This window comes from Tenrec ecaudatus, chromosome 1 (assembly GCF_050624435.1).
Source record: "Tenrec ecaudatus isolate mTenEca1 chromosome 1, mTenEca1.hap1, whole genome shotgun sequence".
Classification (NCBI taxonomy): Eukaryota; Metazoa; Chordata; class Mammalia; order Afrosoricida; family Tenrecidae; genus Tenrec; species Tenrec ecaudatus.
This window is the reverse complement of record NC_134530.1, coordinates 47,747,969-47,764,567: the sequence shown is the minus strand read 5'-3', so window position 1 is coordinate 47,764,567 and position 16,599 is coordinate 47,747,969. Positions and strand designations below refer to the sequence as shown.

Genomic DNA, 16,599 nt, shown 5'->3' with positions numbered 1-16,599 from the left:
TCTTCAAGTCGGACTTCTGGTTGACTATCAGGCGAAGTTGCGACCACAAGCAGATGTGTTTTTGAACTTTGCAGTTTGAGTACAAAGTTTGAGCTCGGCGCCATCAGACGACGGAGGTATCACTGAAGTTTTCCAAATGGTACCAATTGACTTAGAGAATGTAAGTAATTTCAGGTGCTTCATATTCTTGCCAACACTTAATATAGTTAGTCTTTGGAATTTTTATCTTTGGGAGGCAGGGGATATGAAACGCTCTCCTAATCTTGGCTATAATTCATCATTCTTTTTTTTTTCCCCCGAGGGGGTGCACCGTTCCCGGAAGTACTGCAATACCAGGTCGATGCGTGGAGTGGACGGAGCAAGCTCCTATTCCAACTCCCTGCTCCAAAAATCCATTTAATATGTTGTCCTCGGACAGAGGATGTATCAGATATTAAACTGATAAGAACAGATACTACACTTGATCTTAGCCAAAAGGCCGAGAAGCGATAATTCATCATTCTTTAACTAATCTGGCTGATAGTCAATTAGATGATGTTCCTCTTGATGTGATATGATAAACCTGCTCTCATACTTTGCCCACTTTTTGACTAGGCTTTTTATTAATTCATGGGAGTTCTATAAAAATATTAATTCTCTGTCGATTATATGTATCCTAAATATTTTCCCCCCCGTTTTTCACTGTTGGTTTTGTTATTTTGTTTCGGTTTTAAAAAAATAACAGAAGCTTTAAATCTTAACATCACAGAATTTATCACTACTTTTCTTCTGTGTTTTTTTGTCTTAAGTCCTTCTACAGGTCGGTCTAATTAAGATAGGCTGGATGAACAACCTGGAGGAGAAAACAACGGGACTACCCGTTCCAGGGGGACATGAGAGGGGGGGAGGTGAGGGGAAAGGAAGTGGTGTTAACAAACCCAGGGACAATGGAACAACAAGTGATCCAAATCCGTGGGGAGGAGAGTGTGGGAGGCCTGGTAGGGTATGATCAAGGGCAATGTAACCAAGAGGAATTACTGAAACCCAAATGAAGGCTGATCATGAAAGTGGGACAAGGGGAAAGTAAGAGGAAATAGAGGAAAGAGCTGGGAGGCAAAGGGCTTTTATAGAGATCTAAATAAAGGCATGTACACATGTAAATACATTTATATATGATGACAGAGAAATAGATCTATGTGCATATATTTATAGGTTTAGTATTAAGGTAGCAGCTGGACATTGGGCCCCCACTTAAGTACTCCCTCAATGCAAAAATACTTTGTTCTATTAAACTGGCATTCCATGATGCTCACCTTCCTGATGCAATTGCTGAAGACAAAGCGGGTGCATAAGCAAATGTGGTGAAGAAAGCTGATGGTGCCCGGCTATCAAAAGAGATAACGTCTGGGGTATTAAAGACTTGAAGGTAAACAAGCGGCCATCTAGCTCAGAAGCAACAAAGCCCACATGGAAGCACACTAGCCTGTGTGATCATGAGGTGTCAATGGGATCAGGTATCAGGCATCAAAGAACAAAAATATCCTATTATTGTGAATGAGGATGTGTGTGCAGTGGGGACCCAAAGACCATCTGTAGGCAATTGGACATCCCCTTACAGAAGGATTGCGGGGAGGAGACGAGCCAGTCAGAGTGCAATGTAGCAATGATGAAACATACAGCTTTCCTCTAGTTCCTAAATGCTTCCTCCCCACCACTATTCTACCTTACAAATCTGGCTAGACCAGAGGATGTACACTGGTACAGACAGGAACTGGAAACACAGGGAATCCTGGGCAGAGAGTGGAGGGAGGGTGGGGTGAAAAGGGGGAACCGATTACAAGGATCTACATCTAACCTCCTCCCTGAGGGATGGACAACAGAAAAGTGGGTGAAGGGAGACGTCGGAAAGTGTAAGGTATGACAAAATCATTTATAAATTATCAAGGGTTCATGAGAGAAGGGGAGTGGGGAGGGAGGGAAAAAATGAGGATCTGCTGATGCCAGGGGCTTAAGTGGAGAGCAAATGTTGTAAGAATGATGAAGGCAATGAATGTACAAATGTGCTTTACACGATGTAAGTACGGATTTTGATGAGTTGTATGAGCCCCAATAAAATGATTTTTTTAAAAAGGACGAGAAAAGAAGATCAACATGATGTCAGAAAAAAAAAGTTTGTCCCGACAGAAAAGTGGGTGAAGGGAGACATCGGACAGTGTAAGACATGGAGGGGAAAAAAGAGGAGCCGATACCAAGTGCCAAACAGAAAGCAAATGCTTTGAGAATGATGATGGGAACAAATGTACAAATGTGCCTGACACCATGGATGGATGGGTGGATTGTGATAAGACTTGTATGAGCCCCCAATGATTTAAAATAAAATTTTAAAACCTGGTGTGTATACACACACACACACACACACACACACACACACGAAGTCCTTCCACATGCTGAGATTAGAAGGATGTTCTTCGAGCTACCCTTCTCAAAGTTTTATGCTTTCACCTTTCAAATTTAAGTCTTTAGCCAACATAAACCAGACGTTGATGTATGAAGTCCCTCAGGCCCTTGCCTCTCCCCTAGAACTATCACTGTGTATACAAGCTTCTTCCCACCTTACTCCAATCCTAGTGTTTTCTACATATTAAAATAAAAACTAAGATAAAGTGTAATATGTACAATAAGAATTAAAAATACCCCCAATAAATTGTTAAAAAATACAAGGGAAATTATAAGAGCAATAAAGATATGTGAAATGGAATTATCTACTTAGGTGATTAATATTGAAGACTAATTCCAAGAAGCAGGGCTGTCTTAAGTAAGAATCAAAGTAAGTGAAGTATAGGCTCAATCAAGCCTAACAGAAAAAAAATTGGAATGATTTTTTAAGTCATGTATATGTATATAAAAATAAAATATTAAAAAAAGGAATTAAAAATAGGCCGTTAGTTTTTAAAAATTGTTTTATTAGGGGTTATACAACTCTTATCACAATCCTTACATACATCCATGGTGTCAAGCACATTTGTACATTTGTTGCCCCCTTTCCAGCCCACTCTCCCCCCACCCTCCCAGTATCGCCACTCACACCACTGGTCCACAAGGGATCATCTGCCCTGGATTCCCTGTGTTTCCAGTTCCCATCTGTACCAGTGTCCATCCTCTGGTCTAGCCAGACTTGCAAGGGAGAATTGGGAACATGATAGGGGGGAAGCATTTAGGAACCAGAGTAAAGTTGTATTTTTCATCGTTGCTACATTGCACCCTGACTGGCTCGAGACCATTAGTTCTTAAAAAGAAGAGAAAATATGAATACATCAGATCAAAATAACTGAATACTGATAAGCGCATTTCATAACCTCCTCAGCACCTATCTTTAAGATGACTATGGCTTTGTCACTTTTACAAAAATTAGGATTGAGATTCTGTGAAATCACATCACATTCTATATCTGGTAGACATTCATCTCAGAAATATTTTGCATACTCAGCAAATATGAAAACTCCCTTTTGCAATAGTTAAGAAACATCAACAGTGAATACAATGCAAATGGAAACGAAGGAAGAAATAATCAAGCATGGTATAGAAACATTAGCTGCCTGTAATTCTGTATCCTAACGAGCTTTCCTTGCTCAGGGTAAAAGGATCGTGTGTCTATTTCTAATTCTTCACAACAATGAATTCTTTATGGTAACAATGCATGCTGTAACACAAGCGATCCTGCGAACGAAACAGCTGCTTGATAAAATGACTTTTTTCCTGTTTTCTTCCAAGCCTTTGCTGTAGTTCAATATAACTGAGTGTAACACGCGGGTGGCAGCAATGAATCACCGTTCCTCTAAATCCCAATACCTGTGAGCTGACTGAAGACCTCTACAAGAACAAAAGCATGCAGTAGGTGAGTAGTAACCTTTCCTAAGTTTCATGTTAGATTTTTCCCGTCTCACATCCTGTATTTTCCCTCGATGCAGCCAGCCTCTCCTCTCAGACCAAGGGCGGCGGAGCCCGTGCAGGCGACTCTGCCTCCATCGACTCCACAGGCCAGCTGGTGCCTTCCTGAGGCTGCCCCGCAGAGCGGGCATCAGCACGCGGGGGTTAGGAGACTGGAGGTAAAGGACATAACCCACGAGCATGGGCTGAAATGACTTGTGACAGGCATTAAAAACAAGCCATGAAGCTGTACTGTTCACAATGCACTCAAAAGCCAAATTACTATTTTCTCCGTATAATTGTTTTAGAAGTACTTTCACTTTTGTAAGTTTCTGGATCCTCTGATGATCAAGGAGGGGCTGCACCAGCAACCTGGGGCAAGCAGCTCATCACAAGACCCCTGTGCCACCAGGCAGGCTCCCAAGAGGAGGGGAGCAGGAGGAACAAGTTCCCTGTGGAGGTGGAAGCAATGCTTCAATCCTTTCAGCAGTGAGATGATCTTTGGTGTCCGAAGGCAGAGGATTTTTTACATGTGCAATATAAATGTGTAATGGAGAATGAGAATTCAATCTCTGCAGGGCCCAGAGGCTACAGGTTCAGCAATATCAGAGGCTGAACTTTCAATGTGCCCACTGACAGGCAGTGTCCCTGGCTCTCCATCACACTGCCAACTAAACCAGCCAGAGGGATGGGCTTCTCCAACCAGAAAACAGTCCACATACAGCCCTGCATGGTAACGAAAACAATTTTCACTGTGTTTACCTGAGTACCTGTAAAAGTTCTGAGGCCTGAACTTAGAACTGAGACGGGGAAGCGGAGCCTGTACAAAGTATTAAAACATTCTAAAATCACTATTAGGTTTCCTTCAATACGTCTCCATTCCAGAAACAAAGATGAATGAACTAAGTCTGAGAGTACGGACTGTTATTTATTCAATGATGATTTTTGTGTTTTAATGTTTATAAATACATACCTCACTGTATTTGAAAGCACATAAAGGACTGTAATTTTTCTTCTCAAATTTGTAACATTCCTATACTACATATAATATTCTTATACTGTGTATAAGGAGTCAAGCTGATGACAAGCCATTTTATTACTATTTTTATTCATCACTTTATTGGGGGGCTCCTACAAATCTTATAACAATCCATCATTCAACCGACAAGCCATTTTCGATGGTCATAAACTGTGGTCTGACTTGGGTACAAAGGGTGGTTCACGTTAGTTGCTGGGGAATCAATCTCAGCTCATGGTTCCCTTGTGTGTGTGTCAGAGCAGACCTGCGCTCTGCCGGGTTTTCTATGGCTAGTTTTGGGAAGCAGATCACCAGGCCTTTCTTCCTATGTATCTCAAGGTGAACTCAGACCTCTTGGTTGGTAGCCACGCGCATTAACCATTTGCACGCAGGGCCGAAGTGTTGATGACATGGGAACGTGCTGTCAGAACCCATCAATGTGCCCACACAGCATATGTGCTTTTCAGTGTGGGTGAGTTTTGGGGAATTAAACATCAGCCTGAGGGGAATCCAGCGAAGAATGGATGCAATTCCAGCCGTCACCAAGCACAGTCTGTGGGCTTGGACTCTGCTTAGTGGGAATTAACCACCTGCGACAGTCTGTCTTTAGTTAGGATCACATGTCGCTAATTGTTGGTAGTAATTCTGGTTATAAAAATGTCATTGCTTTTCCCATGGCCACATTGAAAAAAAACTACCATTATCTTGAACAGAAGAATGTCGACAACGGAAAAGTGATTTTCAAGCATTTTGGCTGCCATGCCTCAAAGTCCCTGGGAAATAGTTCACATGAAGCAAACGCAGAGGCAATGAGATCTGCAAACACAGGCACTGCTGGATTACAACTTTAACAGTTAGCTGGGTAGGCAGCAGACGGGGCGCTACTGGAGTCTCCAGGTAGGCAGGCACGTGCGCGTGCGCACGCACACACACACATTCTCTCTCTCAATTCTCAAATTATGCAAGTACTGCACTTAAATTAAGGGTATTCCTCAAAACTCATCAACACACGAAGATGCTTTTATTTAGAGTTTCCAGAGACCATGTCCTGGGAAAGCACAAACATTAAAAACCACACCAGGACTTCGGATGAGCTCCCAGGCCTTGACAGTCCCAACAGTAGCACCGGTGTGTTTTTCTTTCTAGGCTACGGTGGCTCGGGCTGTTCACTGCAAAGAGCAGAGACGATAAAGGGCGCTTTACAAGGCTCCCTGCAGGAAAGAGCAGACGGAACAGAACTGGAGAGCGAGCAAGGGTGGAAAGCGGAGGATTCCGTCTCCTGCTCAGTATGTTCCCCTCATCCCAGACCTCGAAAGGCACCGAGAACACTCCAGGTCTTCAGAGTCATCCCTGCCCAAACCAACAAACCCACCGCCGTCAAGCAGAACTGCCCCCAGGGGCTTCCCAACTGCCAGTCTCTAAGGGAGCAAACAGCCTCATGTTCCTTCCACGGAGCGGCTGGTGGGTTTGAACTACTGACCTGGTGGTTGGCAGCCCATGTGTAACTCACTATGCCACCAGGGCTCCTTATCCAGGCAGAGGGCCTCGAATATACACTTTCGCTCTAAGGCATTATAGGCAAGAGCGACAATAAAGGTGAGTTCTTCCCTTGGAAACCATGTGACCTTCCTAGGAACAGGCATAGCCACTCCTCACGGAGAGGCCAGGCCACTGTGCAAAAATCCTGAGACAAAAGTGGAGGATGACCACAGCGCCTCACTCCCTCACCTGGCACAGTGGCCATCCTGCCAGGACCATACGGAGGTTACCTGTTACCTTCGGCTCGGCCAGGTCTCCTGAAGTGTCAGATGTCAGAGTCCAACAGTCGGCCCCAGGTTCTCTCTCCTGTCCCCGTAGCATTTTCAGGATCGGTTGCTACTGCTTATTAACCTCAACAAGCCCAAGTTGCCCTGGGTGGCTTGAACAGAGACAGGATCCTGCTCCCTGTCCACAGGTGGGAGGGAGGCCTGGATGCCAGAGAGATGAGTGGGGAGGGGTACACACTGCTTTCTGGGCCCTCCAGCTCTCTCGTTGGGCAAGGTAGGCTGCCTGCCTCCACCACCACGAGAATTGACAATCCAGAGCTTCCTTGAAGGCTGTGAAGGCTTGGCCTCGGTTTTTAAATGCAGCTGCTGTTGGCCCATCACCCACGGGTGCCACTCCATCCAGGTGGCCTGCCCCACCCTCAACTTGTGCCCACCCAGGAAAGGGGCTGCACGGGTGCTCTGGCTAAGTTACTGACCCTTGCTGTGCTGCCACCTTGCCTACCCGTTGAAAGAGGGCAAGAAGAGGCTGTCCCCACTTCGTAGGATTACTGTGAGGCTAACAGGAGCGGATGTTTACATTCCTTAGAACAGCGCAAACGTGTGGGAAGTCCTGTTACCAGTATTAAGAGAAACAGGGTAGAGATGCCACAGAACTCACTGTACAGTGTGGATCCTGGATTCCCAGGACAGGCAAATGCCCATGGATGGCAGAGTGTGAGCTTTCAGCAAGCTGCATGGAGGGCACTGATGGAGAACGGGCACCTGGACTTGCCAGCCCTTCTTTACTCCTTCAGATGCACGGGACTGTGGGAGCAGCCAATGGCGCGTGCTCCCCAGGAGACTCAGGAGTGGAGACACTCCATTGGAAGACAGAGGCAGTGCACCACTGAGTAAATGAAATCTTCCCAGCATTCCTCACAAAGACTGGCCTTGACCTACAACCTCTAGCCTTCTGAAGAAGAACACAGCTTCCCTGATAGGACACCAGAGTCTGTGTTACTCGGCTATTAACTTTGACCTGAACTGAAGGAGAGGAGGGCAGGGGCTTTTTAGTATCACTGTAGCTACAGTCGAACTCTGCACACAAAAACAGCCCATGACCCTCACTGCGGCTGCTGTTAGTCTTGCTCACTAATTCTGTTTTATTAAAATCATTCATCAAAATCAGCCGTTTGATGATCGCCCTCACACTTCTGTGCTGTGTGTGCATGAGGGCGCTGCAAACGTCTGTGGGGAAATTCCATTCTCTTACCAAAAAAGACAGAAGCTTTTACTTCACACCAGACCAAGTCCTGAGGTAGGCTGGCCTCCGGGGTGGTTTCCAGGTCACAAATTCCATTATCTTTTAATTCCATTTTTCCACTAACTTCTGGAAGTCCCCTCTTCATCACGATTCCCATCTAGCACAGGGACTGAAAAGCCGCTTCAAACAAATGGAAGTGGCTGTGAGGAATTTACTACCGTATACAAGAACAACGTGGTGCCGTGAGCCAGAATTGCTCCCCATCAGATGCAAGCCATTTCCATTCAACCACTCCCTTCAAGATCAGCCCAGAAGAGGCAAGACACAAACCACTGCCAGACATCTGTGCGCCAATGTTCATCACGGCACAGTTCACAATCGCAAGGAGTTGGAAGCAACCCCAAGTTCCATCAAGGGATGACTGGATCCAAAAACTATGGTCATGCACACAATGGAGCACTACGCATCCCTAAAAGGCAGTGATGAACACATGAAACACAGCGCCGCATGGGAAGAACTGGAGGAGATCATGCTACGTGACGTTAGCCAAGTATAAAAGGGCAAGGGCAACATGAGTCCACTGAGGTTAGCTTAAAAAATGGGGCATAAGGGATAAGCTACTATATACATACATTCCTGGGCTGAGGTCCAGGTACTATTGCTGGGGTCAAATCCCATCCAGGGACACATATGACAGCCAACTAAATAGGAGAGGAAAGAAAGAGGGGGAAAAAAGACATGGGGGGGGCAGAGCACTAACCCACCCAAGGGGAGGGTATTTATATTGCCACAAGAGAGGGAGACCAGGCTTCAACCCGGTGTGCCAAGATGTGAATACAACATACCTGCATGCAGCAGGGAGCCAATAGGGAAGTCTGCAGAACCGGCCCCAATCTCAACTATGTGACCCCCTCTACCCCCAAAGAATGCACTTCAGAGGACAGCACTGACGTTGCATCCTGGGGAGAGGAGCATGTCTGATTAGAGCACACAGGAAAAACGAAGAGGAAGGAGAGAGAGTGGAGCACAACCTGGCCCACCAAGCCCGAGGACGATGTTCCTGCTCAGAGCAGACAATAAACAGAGAGGAGCATAGGGCCGGCCCCACCAGGAGACACGAAGTCCCTCACAGGGACAACACTGGAGACACAGTGCAGGAATTATGTCCGATCTGATCCCATCATACTGGGGTGAAACACTAAGGGCGTGCAACAGAGCAGCAAGGGAAGCAAAGCGGTGAAATCTCCAGGGAATACCAAAAATAGACTTTGGGGCCAGAGTGTGGCACCCCATCAGACTTGACTGGAAAACCCTCCTAAAGGTCAAAAAACAGACCTGGAACTATTTATAGGCTTTTCCTTTTTTTGGTCATTGGCTTTCTTTTTATTATTTTGTTTTTGGTTTTGTCTTCCTTTGTTTTTTGCTTGGCTTTGCCTGGTTTTTGTACTTATTAATGTCTCTGCATGTCTATCTAGATAAGATAGATGGGATAAACAATTTGGAGAAGAAAACGATGGGACCAATGGTTCCGGTGGAACATGGAGAAGAGGAGGTGGGATAAAGGAAGTGGGGGTGGGGGAGTCAACCAACCCAAACCCAGGGACAAGGGAACAAGTGAACTAAAATCAATGGAGAAAAGGGAGGCCTAGTGGGGCTTAATCAAGGGCAACATAACAGTGGGGAATTACTGAACCTGAAGGACAGCAAAATATGATAGTGGGACAAGAGGAAAGTAAAAGTAAAAAGAGGAAAGAACTTGGAAGCAAAGGACATTTACAGAGGTTTAAAATACAAGCATGTACATATGTGAATACCTTTATATATAATGATAGGGGGATAGACCTTTGTACATATATTTATTTACAACGTATTCCGGCAGCAGATGGACATTGACTCAAGTACTGCCTCAATGCAAGAACACTTGGTTCTAATAATCTGGCATTCTGTGATGCTCACCTTCCTGACACGATCACTGAAGACAAAGTGGCGAAGAAAGTTGATGGTGCCCAGCTATCAAAAGATATAGCGTCTGGGGTCTTAAAGGCTAGAAGACAAACAAGCGGCCATCTGGCGGAGAAGCAACAAAGTCCTCATGGAAGAAGCACACCAGCCTGTGTGATCCTGAGGTGTCGATGGGATCAGGTATCAGGCGTCTAAGACCCAGAACGAAATCATACCAATGTGAAGGGGGGTAGGGCATGGAGAGGAGACCCAAAGCCCACCTGTAGACGATTGTGCATTCCCTCACAGAAGAGTCATAGGAACAGACAAGCCAGTCAGGGTGCAGTATAGCACCGATGAAACATACAACTGTCTTCTCAGTCTTTAATGCTTCATCCTCGCCCACTATCATGACCTCAATTCTACCTTACAAATCTGACTAGACCAGAACATGTATACTGGTACAGATTAGAGCCTGCAACCCAGGGAATCCAGGGCAGATAAACCCCTCAGGGCCAACAATGGGAAGAGAGACAGCAGGAGGATTAGGGGAGGTGGGGTAGAAAGGGGGAATCGATCACAGGGATTCACGTATAACCCCCTTCCAGGGAGACAAACAACAGAAAAGTGGGTGAAGGGAGCCCAAGGACAATGTAAGATATGAAAATAATAATCTAGACTTTATCAAGGGTTCATGAAGGAAGGAGGGTAGGCAAGAGAGGGAAAAATGAGGAGCTGCTATGAATGTATGGATTATGTTAAGAGCTGTGAGAGCCCCCAATAAAAGAATTTAATAACAATAATAATAAAAAGACTGACCGTTCAAATCCACATAGTGGTCCTATGGGAAAGGGCCAGGCCATCTGCTTCCATGAGGATTCTAGCCAAGAAATCCCTAAGGAGCAGCTCCACGCCGTAATACATGGGTTCTGATGAGCAGAATCAAACTGACAGAAATGGGTTTGGTGTTTTTTTTTTTGTTTCAGGTACAAAGATTAAAAAGCAAAACAATACAAAAATGTTGCATTTGACTTGCCTGTGTGCCCAATGGCTGACAGTGCCTTCTGAGATAAATTCTATCCCTTTGGTTTCCATTCGGCATCTTTTAGGTATTTTGTTAAACCCCTTCTGAATGTTTATTCACTCACTCATTCAACAAAGTCAGATGCCTTTGCCCGTGCTAGAGATGTAACACCTGCTCCTGGGGACCGCGTGTGTCCAAGCAGAGCTATGCTCTGCAGGGTTCTCCACAGCTGGCTTTGGGAAACGGGTGGCCAGACCTGCCTTCTGAGGCGTCTCTGGGTGGACTAGAACCTCCAACCTTTTGGTTAGCAGCCAAGAGCATTAGTCATTTGAGACATTGTTCCCAGGGTAGAAGTTTTTCATAGGTATAAGAGGATGAAGGTGATTTTTAAAGTTAGGGACCTTTAAGAAATAATAAATAAAATTAGGAACCTTTCCCCCCCTAGACCGAAACTTGGAAGAATGTCAGAAAGGAACTGAAGTGCATCATTCTTCAAAATAGAGTAAGGCAGCCTGGGTATTTTGTTCAAAAGCCATTAGTGGGGGCTGATGGAGATGGGTGATGTACATGACAGGCGTGACAGCGTCAGGGCCTGTCTACCCTCCGAGGGGATAATGAGAAGCAAGATCAGGACCAGGTATGAGGGATACCTCGGGCTACTAGTCACGCCTCCACCCTAACCTTTCACCCACCTGACAGCAGCTGTTCCTCCCACAGCGCTCCCGAGAACTCAGAGAGCATCCTTAGAGTTCAGTAACAGATTCAGGAGGAAGGGTTAACTCCAGGCCAGCATCAACGGGCTATTTAGAATGAGGAAGCGTGTAGGGAGTCGTTCCCCTTCAAGGCCGACAGCTTGCTCAGCTCCTCTGGTCCCTCAGGTCAGGGTCCTCTTGGCCCAACTGTCATCATGGACTGTCCTGAGCCCCTTTCGTCAGGGTCCAGCTCGTGGCCCGTGCTGCAGCCCTTTAGGAGGTCGCTCGCTTCCTCCTGCTCTCTCTACTTCTCTCCACTCTTCTTTCTGTTTCTCTTCCTACCTCTCTGCCTGAAAAACGTCTGAGGTCGACGACTGCCCAGACTCACAACTCCTTGTCGATTTGAAGCAAGACTCTTCCCAAGAGAAGCTCAGGAGGAGAGCACAGCTGATGAATCCCTTCTTGGCAGGCCCCAGAGACTTTATCTGCAGTTCGTCATCGTTGTACAGGTAAACTGACCCACCCCTACACGGTGAGTGCTAATCTCTGGGCAAGATGTAGCCCAGGACCAGGCAAAAGCGCATCAAGCCAAGTCGTTTATAACGAGAGTAAAGATAATTCCTCAGGATGTAGGATTACCTTTCAAGCTGTTTCCCAAAGTACCAGGGCAAAAGGCCACATATGGACTCCCTCCACCATAGGGTGCATCCTGATCAGGGGAGGGAGGAAGAGTGGCACAGAGCAGGGCCAGCGCCCAGGTCAGAGAAAGACGTGAGAGGGCAGGCCCCCAAGGGGAGTCAAGGTCAGGCAGGATGAGAAGGGCATCCCCTGGGAGCGGTCCTGGTGTATTCGGTTAAAGCCTGAGAAGGCTGCGGACAGCAGTCAGGCTGGACTGGACTGGGCTGGGCGCTCACGTGGTGTGGGAAAGGCCAGCGCCTGAGCCTATCAGAACCCAGGGGCGGGGAAGAGGACTTTTGTGTGGTGGGCTACCAGGCGCAGAGTTAGATGGTAAGTGGAGTAAAGAGGGTATTTGCGAGAGAAAGGGGGTGACAGCAGCCACATTCAGGGGTGTGGCTGAGTAGTTTAAGGAAAGCGAGCACCGCCACGAGTGGATGCAGATTCACAGCGAAGACTGGTAGACTGCTCCTGCGAGCGTCCACGACTGACTGCTCCTGATGGGAGGACGCCCTGGCTTTCTCCAGTGGGACGGATGGCGGCCCATGAACGGACGATCTTGCAATTCAATTCGCAGCCAAAGTGTAACCATCATGCCACCAGAACTCCTTGTTCTCTCTCTAGTCTGAGGACAAGAGTTCAAAAATGGAAAAGGGAGAAAGCTAGCATTAATCCTTTAGTAACTGGACTACCGTTGGAAGTATACATATAAAATCATGATTTTCAATGTGTGTAGAAATAAATATGGATGCAAACAAGCATGTTTACACGCGTCGATTCCCTAACTGCCCACTGAGGGCCTAGACTCAATAAAATTCTAAGAGCAAAGTGCACCACTCCCTGAGAGGACCAAGCTCCCTCCTTGGAGAAAGCCACACCCCTCTGTCCGTTTGTCACACCGTGGGGCTTCCGTGTAACCAGGCAGCCAGAGGTGCCACTAACAGCTTAAAGACCAGCAGGGTCACCCACGGTGGACAGGTTCCAGCGGAGCTTCCAGATTACGGCAGCCTAGCGATGTTTCTGAAAACCAACCAGTGGAAACCTATGACTCACTGTCTGAAATCACGCCGCAGATGAGCCCTGGGTCGAAAGGCTCAAAATCCAGTGACTGCAACGATGGACTCACGGACCAACACACCAAGGGCCGAGAAGAAGGTGCAGAACCAGGGGGCGTCACTCGGTTAGACACGGGTGATCATGAGTTAGAGGCGACGCAACGGCAGCTAATCTGGCTGGGTCCAAGAAGGTGACAGAGACCTTGTACTTGCTAGAAAGTAAAGAGGTACTCAGAGAAAAGTGATGACATGTCCCAAAACACAGAAGCCCTCTTTTAGAGGCAACCACTGGCCCAATCTGGGTCAAGTCTGAGATGTGAAATGATAGTAACAGAGAAAAAACGATGAAGTAAGAGACCCAAGAACCTTGGCAATATAAATAGATACAGTAAAAGTTAGAGGAGGAATAAGATGTTTACATAGTTTCAAAGCACCTTCCTACAAGATGCTTATTACAAAGGAGAGATTGGGCAGTTGAGAGGCCTGGCAGACACTGCTTTTTAGCAGATCAAAGGAAACGTCATCATCCGTGGGACATAAAGCAATTGTTACCACCTGACAGGATACAGCGAGAAGACAGAGGTACTTCTGTGACTGCTCTGCCTTAGATGCAAAACCCAAATTTAATTCTGAGGAAACATCAGACAAACCCAAATTGGGAGACATGCTACAGGCTATGTAGTCTGTAAACCTCAAACCAGTCAAGACCATGAAAGGCAAGGGAAGACAAGAATTTGTTCTGATTGAAGGAGAGTAAAGAGACTTGATGACTAAATGCAAAGTGTGACTGGATCATTGACCCACAGACGTCAAACAGGGTGTGAGCAGAGCCCCTGTGGTGTAGTGGTTACTCCTTGAGCTGTAATCTGCATGGAAACCACCAGCAGCAGCTCCACAGGAGAAAGACTAGGCTTATTACAGTTATGGTCTCGGAAACCCACAGGGGGTCACTATGAATCAGTATTGACCTAATGGCAGAGAAAGACATTGGTCTGAGTTTCTTAACAGCCCCTGGGGTAGCAGGCCATGGGCTACAGAAGGATCTTCGAGGTGCACAATGTACTCTAGAGGTCACAGCAGAAGGATGTGATGTGGAACCTCCATTAGGTGAACTGGGTTCTATCTCAAATTGACCTGTAACCCAAGGACTTAAGGCTGAAATTACAGAGTATGAAGAAGCAGAGCACAGATGAACCTTTATTTCAGTGCCTCACTTGATTTATGAAGATAGGTATCATTCTAGGAGACCTGTACTGACATTGCAGGTGCATATTTTCCTAAGCTTTGCTTGACCATCAACTCCCAGTGTTCATGTAAATAGTGTGTAATCATGTAAGGACTTAATCTGTGCAAGTCAGTAATCCATGTATTATGATTTGTAGCTTACTTACACTTAATCTCCTTTTCTCAATTGTGTTTTATATACATTAACATGTGCTGAATCACTATCAACACAAGGACCTTATGCTCCAGGGGGTGATCGAGAAGACTCTCTACCATACAAAAACAAAGACGTCTCTAAGGTGAGTCAGAGGCAGATTAAAAACAGATTTGGGGCTTGCACGAAATCCTAGCTCCAATCTAAGAACTATTAGTTCTTCAGACATGACCCTGCTCCATACTTAGCCTCAGGAAAGAAACATGTTAGTTATGGGTGCTACAGTAAAGTGTGGTGAAGAAGTTGGATGGTGCCCGGCTATCAGAAAGAATAGTGACTGGGTCTTAAAGGCTTGCTTTCAAACAAGAAGTCATCTAAGTGAGCTGTCGACTAAGCCCATATGGAAGAAGTACGCCATTATCTGTGATCCAAGGAGGGGAAAAGACAGACTCCACATCCGAAGGAGGAAATGGCATCAGAGTTACATTGTGAAATTCTGGTTTGCAGACGGCTGTGGATGAAAGATCTACACATAGAACAAACATCTGGTGATTCCCTCTGACCGTATGGAAGGGACAGGACTAACTTGGTTACCTGGCAGAGAGTATTAGAAAGACGACTGTAGTGGATTAAAAATGATAAATTGGACTTGCATGGGTGAAACCTTGTCATTTGATCTTCCTTTGGATACACTTTGAGTTTGATCTGGTTTTTAATATTTTGGGTTTTTTGCTTCAGATTGGGGCTTATCTCTGCTGTATTTTGTTATTGTTGGTAGCAATCTGGACTCTGCTATGTATTGTTCTATGGTTTTCAGTATATGAAACCCAGGCTGGGTGACTCTAGACACAATAACTAGAATAAAGGATCCTGGGGAATATGGCAGGGGACAGGAGAGGGTATGGAAAGTCAACGTCATTGAGTACAAGGAAGAAGATGCTGTTTTGGAAATGATTGTGATACGATTGTACAACACTGCTTGATATGAATGAACTAAACTACTGAATGGCATGCTGTCTGGATTATGTCCTAATAAAATGATCGGAGGGAGGGGGAAGATTACTCCTTTGGAATCCGAGGGCGGTCTCCATCTCGTTTGGAATTGCCCTCTCTGCCTTGAACTGAAGTGGCGCAGCAGATCCCCTCTGAACCACTGTTCTGAATAGACCTTTGTTTTGAGCGCACCCTCACAAGGCCAAGTGTGTTACTGAGAGATTGTCTGCAGCTATCCATTAACTGCAGAGACATGTTTAAACACACACGCACACAGCTTGTTCTGGGAAGTGGCTCATTGGACAAGAGTGGAAGTCTAGGAATAAGGGACGAGGGAAGGAGAGCAAGCCAGTCTTCCCTCCTTTGAGGTTGTGTCCCTAAGACTACCGCCACTGGGGCATCTAATTCTTGGTCCTGCAGAGTCCTCCGAGGAGCCAGGGCGAGCACCCCTCAGGCTGAGGGTCTAAATGCGCAGGGGACCCCTCCCTGCTTTAGTCTCCCACTTGACAAGGGTTGCCCTAATTGACGCTACACTTCCTCACGTTTCCATTTCTGATCAAGCAACAAATACGGCTGGGCAACTGCACACAGGCAGCAGAGCACCCAGTGCTGGGCCAGCAGGTGAGGTCTATGCAGCGCAGGGAAGGCTGGCTACTGTCTATTTGCTCACAGCTGACCAATATAGCAACCGCTGGCGTGGAGGGGTGAGCCGACAGGATGTAAAGTGGGCCAAAGAGATGTCCGACCTGCACATAAACATAGATATAGCCGTAAATCTACGCATCTTATAAGGATGTTAAGCTCAGGAAGGCTGGGTGGCAGGACAAGCGCTAACGCTTAGTGATTCTGAGGCTATAGTATAAAAAACAAGGAACTTCACCAGAATTTTTTCTATCTCCAAAATTCTG

At 46.3% G+C, this 16,599-nt stretch overlaps 1 protein-coding gene and 1 non-coding gene across 2 annotated transcripts in view; both read right to left on the bottom strand.

Annotated features, from left to right (window-relative positions):
• Window positions 1-16,599, bottom strand: part of RCAN3 (RCAN family member 3) — a 44,193-nt gene that overhangs the window by 11,456 nt on the left and 16,138 nt on the right. The gene's annotated exons all lie outside the window — the stretch shown is intronic.
• LOC142438043 (U2 spliceosomal RNA) lies at window positions 300-490 on the bottom strand. Its single transcript, XR_012782510.1, has one exon. It is a non-coding gene; the product is annotated as a U2 spliceosomal RNA (small nuclear RNA).